Source organism: Excalfactoria chinensis, chromosome 5 (genome assembly GCF_039878825.1).
Source record: "Excalfactoria chinensis isolate bCotChi1 chromosome 5, bCotChi1.hap2, whole genome shotgun sequence".
Classification (NCBI taxonomy): Eukaryota; Metazoa; Chordata; class Aves; order Galliformes; family Phasianidae; genus Excalfactoria; species Excalfactoria chinensis.
The window spans coordinates 18,493,790-18,508,957 of record NC_092829.1 but is presented as its reverse complement, the minus strand read 5'-3'; the positions used below and the strand labels follow the sequence as shown (position 1 = coordinate 18,508,957).

At 36.5% G+C, this 15,168-nt stretch overlaps 1 protein-coding gene across 43 annotated transcripts in view; it reads left to right on the top strand.

The window, feature by feature from the left end:
• The window catches only part of NRXN3 (neurexin 3), an 898,188-nt gene that overhangs the window by 771,729 nt on the left and 111,291 nt on the right, over nt 1-15,168 (top strand). The window lies entirely within an intron of this gene.

Genomic DNA, 15,168 nt, shown 5'->3' with positions numbered 1-15,168 from the left:
CCAGAGATGTATTTTACAGCTTCATAATAAAGGACAAGGAAGTGAAAGAGAAGCAAAAAAGAAGGAAACCTACAGTTCTGATACTTACATTTTGCCTCACTATCAATACAAGCTGGGAGTTGAAAGGATTGCTAATAGCCCTGACAAAAAAGACAGTGGGGGGTGGGTCTGGAGGTGTACTGGTGGATGGGAAGCTGGACATGAGCCAGAAGTATGCCCTTGCAGCCCAGAAAGCCAACTGTATGCTGGGCTGCACCAAAAGAAATGTGGCCAGTATGTTGAGAAGTGATCCTGCTTTTTTGCTCTGTGCTGGTGAGGCCTCAACTGGAATACTGCATCCAGATATGGAGTCCTCAGTACAGGAGAGACACAGACCTGTAGGAGCACATGCAGATAAATGGTTTCAAGCTTAAAGAGGGTCGATTTAGGTTGGATATAAGGAAGAAGCACTTTACAGCCCTGGGCAACCTGATCTAGCTGTGGTGTCCCTGTTTGTTGCAGTGGAGTTGGAGTAGGTGACTTTTAAAGATCCCTTCCAACTCTAAGTATTCTATGATAAACTGTAAAGGAGAGAATTAACTTGGAAGTTAAGGTTGGCTCAGATTTAGAAATGACCCCTCAGTTTTAGTACCATTCAAACTCTGACAGAGTTTCTCTTACTGGTCAGTAAGACTCTGAACAGTGATCCAGTGCAGGTAACTGAGACAGAACTCTTGAAAAATGGGTAATGGCAAGCAGCAGTGTTAACAGTGGGACTCCTATTTGCTGTTCATCTTTGTGACTTAGTTCAGGCTTAACTGTTGAACTGTTTATGATTTATCTGTATTTTCCCCTTTCTCCTCTCCCTCAACTGTGCAATAAGAAGATGGGCTTTATCTATATTTTCTACTGATTACCAATTCCTTGATGCTTAAATAACCAAGCTGATCATTGCAATGTATTTCTTAGTCAGGGTATGTATGCATTTTGTTACCAAATACATATGAATTCTGGTCTGTCTCTCTTCTGCTGTCTCACTTGCTTTCATCTCTTAGTGTACATCCCAGATAACAGATTGTATTTGGCCATTTTCTTCTTTATGTTGTTCCTGACAGATGACTCTAAATTTAAATTCATCTTTTTGGTGATAAAGTAGGTATCATTTTGGAATAAGAGTGAGTTAGATAGGAAAGTTGGTTTAAGCAAATGAAATCTGTGACATGTTTTTGTTTCAAGATTTGCAAAACCCTTCAAACTTGAGGCACTTTGCAGTATGGTGAGAAGGATTTAACTCAGGCATTCTGAAGTTTGGAAATCAGCAGTTCTCAGAAGGGTTAAAAACAAATCTTTTGTCTTGAAGCACAGCTGAAATACCTCAGTCCTTCAATTTTCTTTAGTTCTTGAGTGGCAGACTTTTCTTTATCTCTGCCTGCAATTAAATTCTTTGTATGTTGCCAGATTTGTAGTGTATGTTGAAAGAAGCCTGGTATTCCTGTTCATCCATCCACGCATTGTCTACATCTTCTGCAGTCAAAAAAGAAACAAAACTAGGTGAAGGAAAGCTTTATGATGAGAGAGAATAAGAAACCAGAGAATGTCTAAGTGCAGTTATATCTTAAGGGAGAAGATTAAAGGAAAGGAAGTGAGAGGAAGAAATATGCTGGCATTTAAAGAAACACATACTTTGCCAAGAGAACTGTAGCCTGGATTTATAATTTGAAAGAAAAAAAAAGAAATGTGATGGACATCATTTATCAGTTGGGCCCTTACAAAGATTCATTAGTTCATTCTCTCAATACAGACTTTATATTTTTCTTCTTTATCATTCTCTTGAGTGATCACTTAGCCTTCTTTTAGGAATCTCTGCCCTTTCCAGTGACATTAGTTTTCAGTTCTTTTGGCACCAAAAAGTACAAAAAAGATGTCATAATTCTCTGTATCAAGTACACCTTTGTGAGAAAGTTGGATTTTAGGAATATGGATAGCTGTCTTCTGGCAACAGAACTCCAGGGATTTTGTGACTGCTCTGGTGAGTACTGTGGCCTGATGAGAGTATACCTATAAAACAAAAATTTGGCTCTAAGATCCCTGGTGCCAGCCTGAGGTTTTGGACTAGCTCCAATCCCAAGGACTGAATTCCCTAAACAGCTGAAACATAACTTCCGTTTTAATTTCATTTGAAAGGAATCCATTTCACATTCCCTGAGAGCATTTTAGTATGTGAACCAAAGCACAGCAAGTAGGGAGTGCTAGGAAAACCTCAGAAACACAGTTTACAGTTGGAGCTGGACAGCAAAGTTCATTCTTTCATTACTCCTTGTGCTCATGTTACTTAAATAGTTAAATTTCTGTTTTCTACTCTCACTTTCTGTTCAGCTGAGTCATTTCACCAACACTATTCACCATGCAAGTAGTCCAGAAGAAGAGGCTACAGGGTCATGAAAATGACTGGTCAAGAAGTGGGGAAAGATAAAATTACTTCCTTTGTTAGAAAGGCTGGCTTATGTCATTTTAAAGTCTTCACTAAAATACAGCTTTAGTAGTTTATGTGATAAAAGGGCTTTCTTACTTGCTGTTGTCTGAGAAAAATTGCTTTCCAGAAGCTCACATTAAAATTACAGTGGTCCTACCTATCTTATAAATAAAAGCCATCAAGTTTTTCTTGTCCTGATATACTTTTCATATACCTGGGGAGAGACTGGAAATTGCTCGGCTGGTATTAGGGAGGGGATGTGAGGGAGGGGAAAAAGCTGGCTGAATGACTTCATGCTCCTTCAAGATTTTCAGCAAACAGTTTTTTACACTCATGAAAACAAAAGAAAATATTAATTGTATTTTGTTTAAATGAAATGTGATTAAACAAGCTCTGGAAAAAAAGTCCAGCCATATATTTTTAAATATATATATATATATATATTAAAACTATATTTCACCTTATCACCTCTCATATTTGAAATGTGGGTAGGTTTTTGTTTTGGTTTTGGTTTTGGTTTGGTTTTTTGTTCCTGCTATCAAAGGCCTCTGTATACTTCAACAGAGTGCTAAATATTTCTCAGTGAGATGGTATTAACTCTGCCCTAATGTGTATTATTTAAATTGTACTAAATTGGATTGTTGGTTGTAGCCTAAGAAAATTCAAAATGTCTGGATCTTATTTCTGTATGACCTGAAAGTACTGCAGAGGTTTTATAAATGCAGTAGTTCTGTAGACCAAATAGAACTTGAGTCACATCAGCATCAGAAATTTAACAAGGCTTTTGGGATGGGAGAAAAGGATGATTAAGCTGTTTAGGGGAGAAGGTGCTGAATACTACAAATGTGTAATGGAAAGGGCATTTAATAAGCAAGATAACTTGTATTGACATCTGTGCCTCTCATTGGGCGTATGTTGTAAGTTTCTTTGAAAAATAAAAACTGACTTAATTTTCAGAAATGTTGGATATTCACAGCACGAGCTATTTTAAAATGGAATATTAGTGGTCTGTATCTCAAAAAAAATGGTTATTCACGTCTCTACAAATCTAATTCCCTGAGTACATGACTGCTAAACTAGAGTTCAGAGCCTTCTTTGAACCAGGTCATTTCTTGTCCTACTTAAGCATTTCATCACCTTTCCCTTGACATTCTCAATCTCCTTCTATAAGTGGCATGATTGTTTTGTTCAGTAAAGTCCTTTACCCATGTCATCCCTCCACTTGAGGAGGGACTTTGAGGAAGGGAGCTGCTTCTTTTCTTTTCCTTATTCTTTTTGGTTTTATTTAGTTTTTATCAGCAACATTTTCTATCTCTCCCTCTGTGATTTTCCAGCCTTGAGATAAATAGCCTTGTATCTTACAAGCTAAATACAATTACTGCTATCAAAACCGGAGTCTTTTTCTCCCTGTAAATGTCTCTTGGAAGCTGATAAGATGTTCCAGGCAAACTGCAGACTGCTGCCTAATCCTGAGATTAAACATAACCACCCAGAAGACAGCAAGAGATAATTTGGGGGCTGGGGGAGGGCAGGCAAGAGAGGAAGAGAGGAGGAAAAAGCGAGATCCTCTCCTGAGATATTAAGAGGACATGCACAAGGCTCAAGGTTATTTGTAAAGGAATTACACAAAGCACACAAGAGCTTGTTATGAAGAGGAATTTCCTCAGATAATGCGGTGATTGTTGTAGTTGTTAAAGACAAAATTTAGCATGGATTTGTTTGATGTAAAGCATAGAGGGGAGTTGTATGAAACAGCTCCCAGACACGTCTGCTGATTTTATATATCAGTCTTCATCTTGTCCTTGAAACTTGAGGTCTCACAAGGTTGCATATAGATTCTTTGTGTATGCTTGTCTGGGTACTGGGCTTTATGCTGAATAGAGGGACTGAGCCAGCTCTGCTGTATTCTGAACTTCGGTAGCTGCTGACCATCTGAACTTAACCTAACACTCCAGTATACGATCCAGAGCAAATCTTCTAGAACATGAGTACCTTGATTAATTATGGAGAAAGTAGTATGTTGTATCCTTAATAGACTTCTATTGCAATCAAGGCTGGGTTCCTGAAAAAAGCAGCCTTGCTTCTAAATATGTAAGTTCTAGGAGTCTTTTTATGAGAGGCATTTCCTTTTTCTCCCACTGTAAAGCAGCTTTCTTTAATGTTTTGTGTTTCTGCAAGCTGGCCTATATTTTAGAAATACACCAGTTGCCCTAATAAGAAATATCACATTTCCCATCCTTGCTCCATTTAATTTATGATGCATTAGCCAAGAATGGTAAGAGAGTTCTGGATGATCTAATAGTAGGATTAATGGAGGATTTAAAAGTGCGTATCTTTTCTTCAACTAACAGGTCTTCTGACTGTAGAAATGATATGCAAATATTATTTTTATTAGTTCTCATGAGCTCAGTAATGACAAGTTTAATGCTGATTGGGACATTAACAGGAAAACCCGAAAGCAGAACTAAGTGAAATGTCTGAGTCATTGCAACATCTTACAATCCTTGCTGCTTGAGTGGTTTCCAGATATTTTGTTGCTGAGCCATAGAGAAAACAGGTAGTTTCCTGTCCTTCACTGAGCCTGGCTCTTCCTCCCCCAAACTCCCTCTGTCTCTTCCAAAGCAATTTGGCATCTCTTCATCCCAGCCACTTTTTACCACCCTCAACTCTAGTTTCTGCCTTTTTGTGCTCTTCAAGATTTCCATTCCCTCCGTCAGGTTTGGGACTGTTATGATCTCCTTCTCACTGATACTGAAATCAAGGTAATAGGAAGCTTAGCTGAATTCAGTTGTTTCCATGAAGGAGAACATGGATATTGAACATTACTATTTGGTGTGATTAATATTTACTAGCATTTGATATTCGAGCTGAAAAGATTTCTTTCTGGCACTTCCATATCCCACTGTGGTCTTAATATTTTACTATTCCCTCTGAGTGGGTAATGAGTTTAGAACAAGAGCACTGAATTTTGTTTGAGCCTTGTGAGTTGAATGTGATCCCTAGTGTTCTAGTCATACGCTTCTTTGTGTTTTTGGTTTTGTGTGTGTGTTTTTTGTTTGGTTTTTGTTGTTGTTGTTTTTGTTTTTTGTTTTTGTATTATTTTTCATACTGTGTTCATTCTGTGGGACTTAAATGAGCTCTTAGATGCTTTCTATCAACATGAGTTGGAGATGGCATGTAAAGTACCCTTGACAGGTTTACTGCATTTCATAATGAGCCTAAAACATATAAAAAGTCAGGGTTAATAAAACAGACTTGGAGAGGGACATTTTGAAGGCAGTACTTTGACATATGTTGAAAGATCTGCCAAGAGGGATGATTAAAGCATGACAAGTTGATGAAATCAAAATTTGATTGTTGCTTGTCACTTTAGGGCTTTAAAATCTATAATATAAAGTAGGAAAGCAGATAAATATGGCTACATGATATGAGCACTCAGTTTTGTGCCCCTGTATCTGCTGACATATCAAGACTACACATATTTAGACACCAACAGACAAATGTGCTGTGGAATTTGTGCAGAAAAATTCATGTACATGCATTAATGCAGGTGCTTCCATACTTAATAACAAGGTAGCATCTGAGATGACACAAAAAGTTATGTAAATGTTTCCAGTATGCTCTCAGTTTCACTTCCACGTACTTTGTTTTTTGCTTTCCCACAGGAAATATAACATTGTGATCCATTTCCACATTGCCCAAACAGTTGTGTGAAAGTACTGTAGGGTTTTTCTGTCTTCTAAATTCAGTCTTTGAGGACAGAGAATTGAAAAAACAGAAGGGAAAAAGAAAAAAATTGATGATGTTACAACTTTTAATACTCATCCTACCTGTTAGAATTTCAGTTCTTAAAGGTGCTCCAGACTTTTAGAATGTGCACTCAATCAGTCTGCAGAAGATGTAACCTTAACATCACAAAATACCTCAAGACCAAATGAGGGTTTGTTATCAAGCACCAGTATTTCTATAAGCTTATCATCAAGAAAGAGTGAGATGCATGTTGTTGTTTTTTTTGTTTTTTCTGTGGGGTTCTTTTTAATCAAGAAATGCAAGCTAACCAAGGCAGATCAATTAGTACAGAATTAGTTAACATTGATAGGACTGAGAGAAGGAGCAGAATTTACCTAAGGAAATGCACATATACAATAGTATTCTCATGCAGATAACCTAATTCTCATTTAGGATCCCACAGAGAGTCCCTTAGACATAGGAAAGATGTGTGGAAGAATAAGAAGTATTTATATGCAGTATTCTTTACTAATGGTGTATAGCAGTTACAAAGGAATATATGTATATATTTTCTAAAATGTAAATATACGGCACAATAGTACTGCTAGATTTCAGCTAGTCAAAATCTTGGTTATAGTCTGGATAAAGAAAATGCTGTCAGAAAATACTAATGCTTTGAGGAAACTTTTTGGCAGTGCAGTCCTAAAGAAGAGGGATACGTATTATTTTGCTGCACTTTGTTAGTTGAATTAGTATAGCATTCTTCCTGCAGCTTCCTGGATCAGACTAGATGTCCCCTGTGTCCAATTTGCAGGTGAATACCAAATAAAGAAAAAGAAAATTTGGTAGAATGGTCCAAATGACATTTCCATCCAATCGTCCTGGATTTGGAATGATTTCTATTCTGTTTTCCCAGAGCCTCTGTACATCTAATCAGCTTCTTGAGCTGCAGAGCAGACAAGTGGCTGACACTTCAGAAGATGATAGAAAATCCACATCCACTATGACAACAATGAAAATATGCCCCAAAATATGAATTTCTGAGAAGTTTTATCATACTTTTAAGGCTTAGTTTGTGACCTGAAACATGAGGTCAAGTAAACAATACATGTGTGTATCATGGCTGCAATCACAGTGTGCCATATTGTGAGCACATTGAACAGCCAAATCAGCCATTTATATCATGTTTGCATATGATATAAATGCTCTGGGCTGAGGGATTTCCCTAAATACTGGGATTACATTCTTATAGTCACTATAGGCCTTTGAGTCATTGTCCCAGAAATGTTATGGTGCAAAACAGGTGTATAACTTTCCCTGGGGGATCCAAGCCATGTTATTTTCCCTTGTATCTCTTTGACATCCAGCATACATCTTGATAAAGTCATCACCATATTGTTTTCCAGAAACAGTAATTGCACCCAAAAAATGTAGCAATGTCCTGATAGTCTTGCTAATAATTCCAGACTGAAGTATGTGATTGCTCATGTAAACATGATTGTCCTGACTGAATGTTCAAATGCTGTGAACTGTTTGTGTCAAGTGTTCTATGGCTGTATGAATGCCCAGGTACTAAGCATGAGCAGTATCATCAAAAACTTTTGATGAATTTCTTGTTTGCCAGAGCAAGATGAATTATTAGGGGTTCAGTCGTCTGATTTTATATATATAAAATGTAGCTCTATAGTGCAGTGCAGAGAAAGATGGATAAATATTTCTAAATATTTCTCAGATGGAGAATCAGGCTAAATAAGATTGCTGGATAGTGGGAATTCTGCTAGATAGCACAGCGCAATGAACTCCCAGACATTAATATAGTTACATTTCTCTCCTGGGTTAGTTCTGTTTCAGTTCTGCTCACATGGAACTGTATAACATTCTTTTTGCTCTCACTTTTCCCAGCTCTCCCTCTGTCCCTGTCTTTCTCTCTCTCCAATATACACACAGAGTCAGCAAACAAACATCTGGCCTGAGGGCTAAGAGGCTTGAACAACAACTTTGTGCTGTTCTGATCTTATTGCCTGCAGAAAGAACAGTGCCAGCTGTAATCCCAGGTTGACACAGCTGACATTCAGTGACAGAAGGGGCTCATGCATCCACATCAGCCTTCTCCCTGCTCTCTAAAGACACTGGAGAGTACAAAATCATTGAAATCTTGTGATGTGACAAAGGATCAAAGCAGAGCAGCTGTGTGAAAAGCTAGTCAGAAATTAAAAGGACCAGGCATAGAAGTGGAAGCCAGAAATTCCCAAATTCCAGTCCTAACTGTATAGATGTCATTCTCTCTGAATCTGGACAATGCTTTTACTGCTCTGTGGCTTAGTTTTCCAGTAGGCAAAGTTAGGATAAAGCCTCATTTTACATTAAACTCAGGGACTTACAAATGGAAACTATCATGCTGTGCACTGAGTACAAAAACCTTTCTGGATTGTGTTTTTAGTATTGGTTAGTAAGTAGCTGGAACACTCTGTAGACTGAAAGCTTCAGTGTCAGACTTGCAAAATCTTTTCTATTTTTCCTTAAGCCCCACAGATTTGTAGTCAGTGAGATCCACTCTGCATAACAGACTGAGTTGCATTTTTTCTCAACTCTACGACCTTTACTGTAGCAGTTTCTGTAACTCAGGTCATTTCCAAGAAGGCAATTGATTTAAAAGTTCTAAAAGTTAAGAGTATCTAAAAAGCCTGCAAGTACCTTTTCTGACTGACCCACCTTACTTCTGGCACTGTGCTATTCAGTTATGTTTTTTTATTTCACTATTTGGATGTGCCTCTAGTTCATGGCTGGGCTTTGTGAATAGCACCTGTCTTTGAGAAGGCTTACAGAGACCTGGAATTCTTTCCTATTTCTAAGCTAATGCAAACAGGAGGAAACAGGAGAAGTTATTTCAAGAAGAGGCAAAGTTTGCTGATTTGTAGCAATTAGGACCAAGCAGATGTTTTCAGTCTCTTATTTATTCCAATGCATAATCAATTGGTATTCCTCACTATCCTCTTCTAGGGTTTATGAAGACAATTTTAAATAATTCAAGAATTTCCCTGAGGAGACCAGCATTTCCTAGTATGTAATCTGCATAGGAAGAGCTTCTTAATAACCTTCTTCTTTCATCAGTCTTTTACTTGCTTTTAGTTATTTCCTTGTGCTCACCCTAGAGAACTTGATCCCTCCAATTGAATTGTTTAACTTGCTGTTATTTGTAATTGGGTAGCTTTACAATCCATTTTGGACATTCCTAGCACTGTCTCCCTGATGGCTGTGTCAGACTTAAGCTAGCAATCTACCTGAATGCACTTGTTTTTAGGAACACCACAGTGAGACACCAACTCTTCGTGAAGCAGGTATAGTAAGGGCATTGCATTTCTTTCCTCAGACCATGCACTATGATAAGGCAGTTGTTCATAGATGTACCCTGGAAGCCATACATCCGCATTCCTGTGTTAAACACCAGTGTCAATTGGTGTGAATGCCTGTCAGCTGGTTTTTCCACCAGTGTTTTTCCAGTGTGACTTGCATAGCCACAACTAAGATAAACAATACTCAGACAAATGAGAGTTAATGGATTTTAAAATATCAGTGTAAATAAAGTGGTTTTGGCATTTTGTTCTTACTGCTTGGTCCTACAGGGCTATGTAAATCAGATTCTGTGTTTTCCTTAAGAAACTGAAGAAGTGAGATGTGGGGACAATAACAGCAGACTTTATTCCAATCTCTGTTTCATATCTCTTTGTGCAAAATGAAATTTGTCCTTGTTTAAAATGGAAAGATCAATATATAGTTTCAGTTGTTTTTTATTAGTCACTTTAGCCTTAGTTGCCTGATATGGAGCTTAACTGGGTCATGGACATAAAAAAACAACAATATGTACATTACTTACAGAATGTGCCAGAGAAGATACATTCAAATTTCTTCGTATCTGTAAAATGGTTGTAGCTGGAACTGCCTTCTCTGTACCATAACCTAGTTCAATTCTCCAACATGAGCAAGCTAAAGGAGACTGTAATTATTGCATGGCCATAATCTCAGAGGAAGCAATTCATTATAATATCTGATGTGAAAATAAAGCCCAGGTCACGTTTTCTCAAAACTAAGTTTTCTTTGGGACCATTGAAACAGTTTGATTAACCTCCTTCCAAATTCACTGGGCTGAGTTTTCTTTTCATTTTGCGTCTGTTGTACTTATGGGTTAGATATCAAGTTGAGGCATTTATGTTCTTGGTCATGCAATATAGGACTGAAAGATTAATCTAAGAGATTGAATGTTATGAATTTTTCCTGGGGCAGAGGGGCAGATTTAGATGACATTGTGAGCTCTTCTCTGGTCTGATTAATGCTGTAGTGGTCCATGTTAACTGCACCTTGTAGGCAGACATTTAAATTCTAATCTAGTTTGCCTCTGAATTTCCCATTGAGCGTGGCCTTTGCTGCCTTGCTTTCAACATGGACCCTATGTTTTTTAAAGATAAATCCAGAATTATTTAGTTTAAAATTGTTTAATATTTTTGTAGTTAACATTAAATCTGAGTACCTGACGTAGTGGAATGGTATGTATGAAAATGTAAATGAGAAGATAAACCAAAACAGAATGGCAACAGCACAAAGCTTCTTAATGAGATGATAGGAACTTAGAAGCAGCTACAATCATCTGATCAAATGAGTAACTTTTATGCTACTGAGATCTCGTCTTTTGTCATAAAGACAGTGAGCTGAGGAAAGCTGCAGTGTGAAGATCAATGTTTAACTCCATTCCACAGTGAAATGAACAGAGAGGTGTGGCTCATGGCAAACAAATTGAGCAAGTTAAAGATATAAGTCAAGGGCATCCAGGATTAAGGGGAAAAACAAAGACAAGAAATAAAATGAGAAGTCAATTGCAAAATATCTGAGACCTGAAATAAAAATAAACAATATCAAGACTTGGCTATTTTTCAGTAACACAAAAAGAATAAAATCAAAAATTTGAATTAATTTTCTATAGTGTCCCTTCTTACACGAGGCAAAAAATAAAGCTTTGCAAGACTTTGTAGAGAGACTATTTGTGGTAGTTACAAAGACAGATTGCATATCATCAGTCTTATAATTATTTTGTTTAATTGCTTGGCCCTCTTGCTTCATTTCTGTGTAAGTCACATCTGTGGTTTCAGATTTGGACTTTTTCCAAGTGTTTTATAAAAACGGTTGTGAGTAGATATTTTTTACATGTTACAATTTTAATGAAAACATTCCCTGTTTTATATAACATATGCCACAGTGTGGCCTTGTATTAATACTACAAAATAGGCAGCTCTGAATGTAAAATATAAACAAATGTTATCTTTATTTCATAGAGTTCAAAGCTAAATATGTGTTTAAGAAAATGTGAAAATGGAGCAATTCAGTATACAGTAAATTTGTAAGTGCAGCTGCCTACCAACAGTAATGGTTCAGTAGGTTCAGTGTGTACCTATCACAGACATGCTTCTGAAACTTTTGTGGATGGCAAAATCTCTGCCTTTTATTAAATATTAGAGTTAAATGGTAGTTACTCCATGAAGCACATCAGCCTCCTTTTCCAGAGCACTTGGCATCAGACTGAATTGAACTGGCTCAGTTTTTCAGTATTTAAGGTCAACTTGGCAAACTACCATGCCCCCCTTTCCCACACTGATGTCAATTAATTGAATGTAAATCTTAGAAAGTGAGATTATGGGCCTCCGTAACATCTCAGATGGTTTCAGAGGATATCAGAGGCTGCTGTGCAAATAAAGTAGTCAAACACTAACTATTTGCTAGTCCTCCTTACACTGAAATTCCATCTAAAAAAGGCAAAGTGAGATGGAATCAGTTTAAACCTTGAGCACTAATCTCAAAGCATTTTCTTAAGTTGTTTGTAACAACATATAGCCTTTCTTTTATTAACTGCTCATTAGATAACATTCTCATTGTTTTTAAAAGCTTATAATCAAAGAAGGAAATGTTGCTTGTATTCTCTCTTCATAAAACAGCCTTTGGCAATAATTTAGAACAGATTAATGTTTTCTTAGGATGTTCTTCTTAGCATCTTTACAGACTTGACAACACATCAGGTTGTATTAATGTTACACCTGGAAGCAAGCACTTCCTTTCTGTGTGGTGCAATTTTCTGGAACCTTTTGGCTTTTCTCTTTCTTACCAAAAGGAAGTAAATCATTGTGATAGATACCTGAGCCAAGAAGAAATGGTTTTCAGAGCTTCAATCACCCTTAATTTCTTTGGCTTAAGAATCCATTTTGGTTTAGAAATAGGTGTTAAGGTGAAAAAAAAAATTGTTTCCTTCATGAACCGTGCAAGGACAAGCAAAACATCATCCAACATTGTAGGGTCTTGGAAGATAATTCTTCTTTACTCAGGAGAAAATTTTAAGTATCTCCTCCTGAGATGCTACTCTGAATCAAAAACATTTCCTGTGTGAACTGTTAATAGTAATTAGCAGAAGCAAGTTCTGTTGATTTTTCCCATTTCAGTTTGACCTTAATTGAAGGTTACCAGGAGCTAGAGCAAGAAGCAAATCTAATTTATGTATCTGTATAGTCAGTTAAGTGGAAGCATCCATGAAAAGATAAAAGACTGGCAACCAATGGTATTTAACCAGCAGGTTATATTTTATGATATAGGTACCAGGTTTTCTTGTGGCAGGGGAATAATAACAACAATAAAATAAATAAATCAGAGCTTTTGTTTGATTCCCTTTCAAAATACTTAGTCATCAGGGATGTTTGTGGTATTTGAGATATTTTGAATATTCAGGTTAAAAAGGATTCAGGAATCAAGAACATTTCAAAATGCTACCATTAAAAACCTTAAGGTCACAGGAATTTAGATACTTAACAATGTTTTGGAAAATTGAGGTTTTACAGCATATTTGCATTTCCAGTATCTATAAACTTATGAGATACAGCTGTTGTTTTGTGTTTTTCTTTTTTTTTAGTTGTGCATATGAGTATTAACTGGAATAATAGACTTGTTTTATCCTCGATCATCAAGCATCTAGATTAGATTGTGTTAGAGAATTTTGCATGAGAAAGGAGAGGAATATGTGAAGGAATGTACTTCTGAGCTTGAGATGTTATATATGAAACTGAGTAATGAAGCAGATTATATTAATGTACGGGATTTCTTCCTGCAGAAGAAAGAAAAAGGGCAGAGGTTATCTTAAATGACCAGTTCCTATTTCTCCTGGTATTACTTAAACAATTAGAATTTATGGTCAGAAAAATATTTAGTAAATCACAAGTAGCAAAACCAATTGGCACAGCTTTATTATAATTAATTCTGTTCTGCAGGCCTTTGAGGCCAACACTGGTTCTGAATGCAAAAGAACTTTGGGATTAAGCACATTTTCTAAACTGAACTGAAATGACCGATTTTATCCTATGTGTTCCTTTCTGAATTAAGGCTTTAGATTAGAGCTGGACTCAAAGGGAAGGAAGGGAGTCCAGATAACGTGAGTGAAAGGATTGTTCAAAAATGTGAGCATATGTGTCGTATAGCTCTAGAAAGGCATTGCACCGAGGTCACAAAAGGATCATTACTGAACTTACTTCATGTTGAATATTTACATCACTTCGTGTTGCAATCATGATATTTCCTTTCTGAAGTCTCATATCAAATGCTGTGTTTATTTTTTTTTTAAGCTTAACTCAAAATCAGTATTAATAATTGTATGTGTTTAATGGTATTTGCTGAACAACCCAAGCTCTTGAAAAGGGAAAGCTTGTTTTCTAACTCTGTTGTAACCGAGTACATCAGTGAATAAGTTCTCATGCACATGTATTTAAAACTCATTCTCGCTAACGTATGAAATAAAATTTAAAAGCAAAACAAAAAAATTAGTTCAGATACTAATGTTGAAATTTAAACCTATTTGAATTTTCTAATGTCCTTCAGTTTTTCATAGATTTTAAAGGTATGATTTTTATACATATATTAATCTTGCTGAATATATCTGCCTAATAATAATAATAAAATTAAATTAAACCTGATTTTTTAAAACAGTCTTTAAAGATGTGGTGGGCAATAGTTGTCATTTCTGGCTTTCTTGAAGGTCTAGTACTCTATTACAAGAAATTCATTTTTAACTGTCATGTCTTTTTCATTGTCCCGTTTCCTTTTTTTACCTTAGTCTTGCTGGCCTGTTCTTATAAGATATTCTATTTCAGAGAAATTTCCACTCACTGCACTTTTCCCTTCTACAGCCAGCCCTATTACCTGTCATAATCCTTGCAGTTTGAAAATCTCTGCTGCTGACCAGATGAAGGATCCTGCTGTTATTCATAAACATGTAGTCAAGGAAATATACATATACATGTATATTTCTTCAAGATGTCTTTACATTGGAAAAAAGATTGCAGCATCTGCTTCAAAATTCAGATTAATATAAAGCCCTGTTAGACTGTTTATTTGTGGGATTTCAAAAGAAGCACTACAGATTGCACAGAGCACTTGTGATCCTTGTAATACCATCTATTCCAAACGTGTGTTAGAGCACTGATGTGCAGGATCTGTTCATGGTAGTGTACCACCATAAAGTGGTATACGGTACCCTGTACTACCTGATGAAACAACTTTTATAAAAAATAAAACATGAAGCAAATATTAGAATGAGTCACAAAGTGACTTGTAGCTGAAGAAAACAGAAGCAGAACGATGGCATTTGTTTTTTATCACTCGTAACATAATCAAACCGTATTGTGCCTTTCTACTAAAGATTAGACCAACCCTTCTGATCTGTACCTGGCTTTTTTTCAATATCTAGGGAATCTGAACAAAAACTTTAACTCTTATCCCTATCTGTATTGTGCACTCTGTGAGTGATATATGATATCCTTCAAAATACACTTTACTGAATAACGCAATTATCCATTAATGTGAAACAACTGAACTGCGCTTGCCAGAATTTATACTTTAGGTAATCATTTCCACTTTCACATTAGCTTCTAAGCTTCTGTTTTTCTCTGGCAAATGGCCCAAGT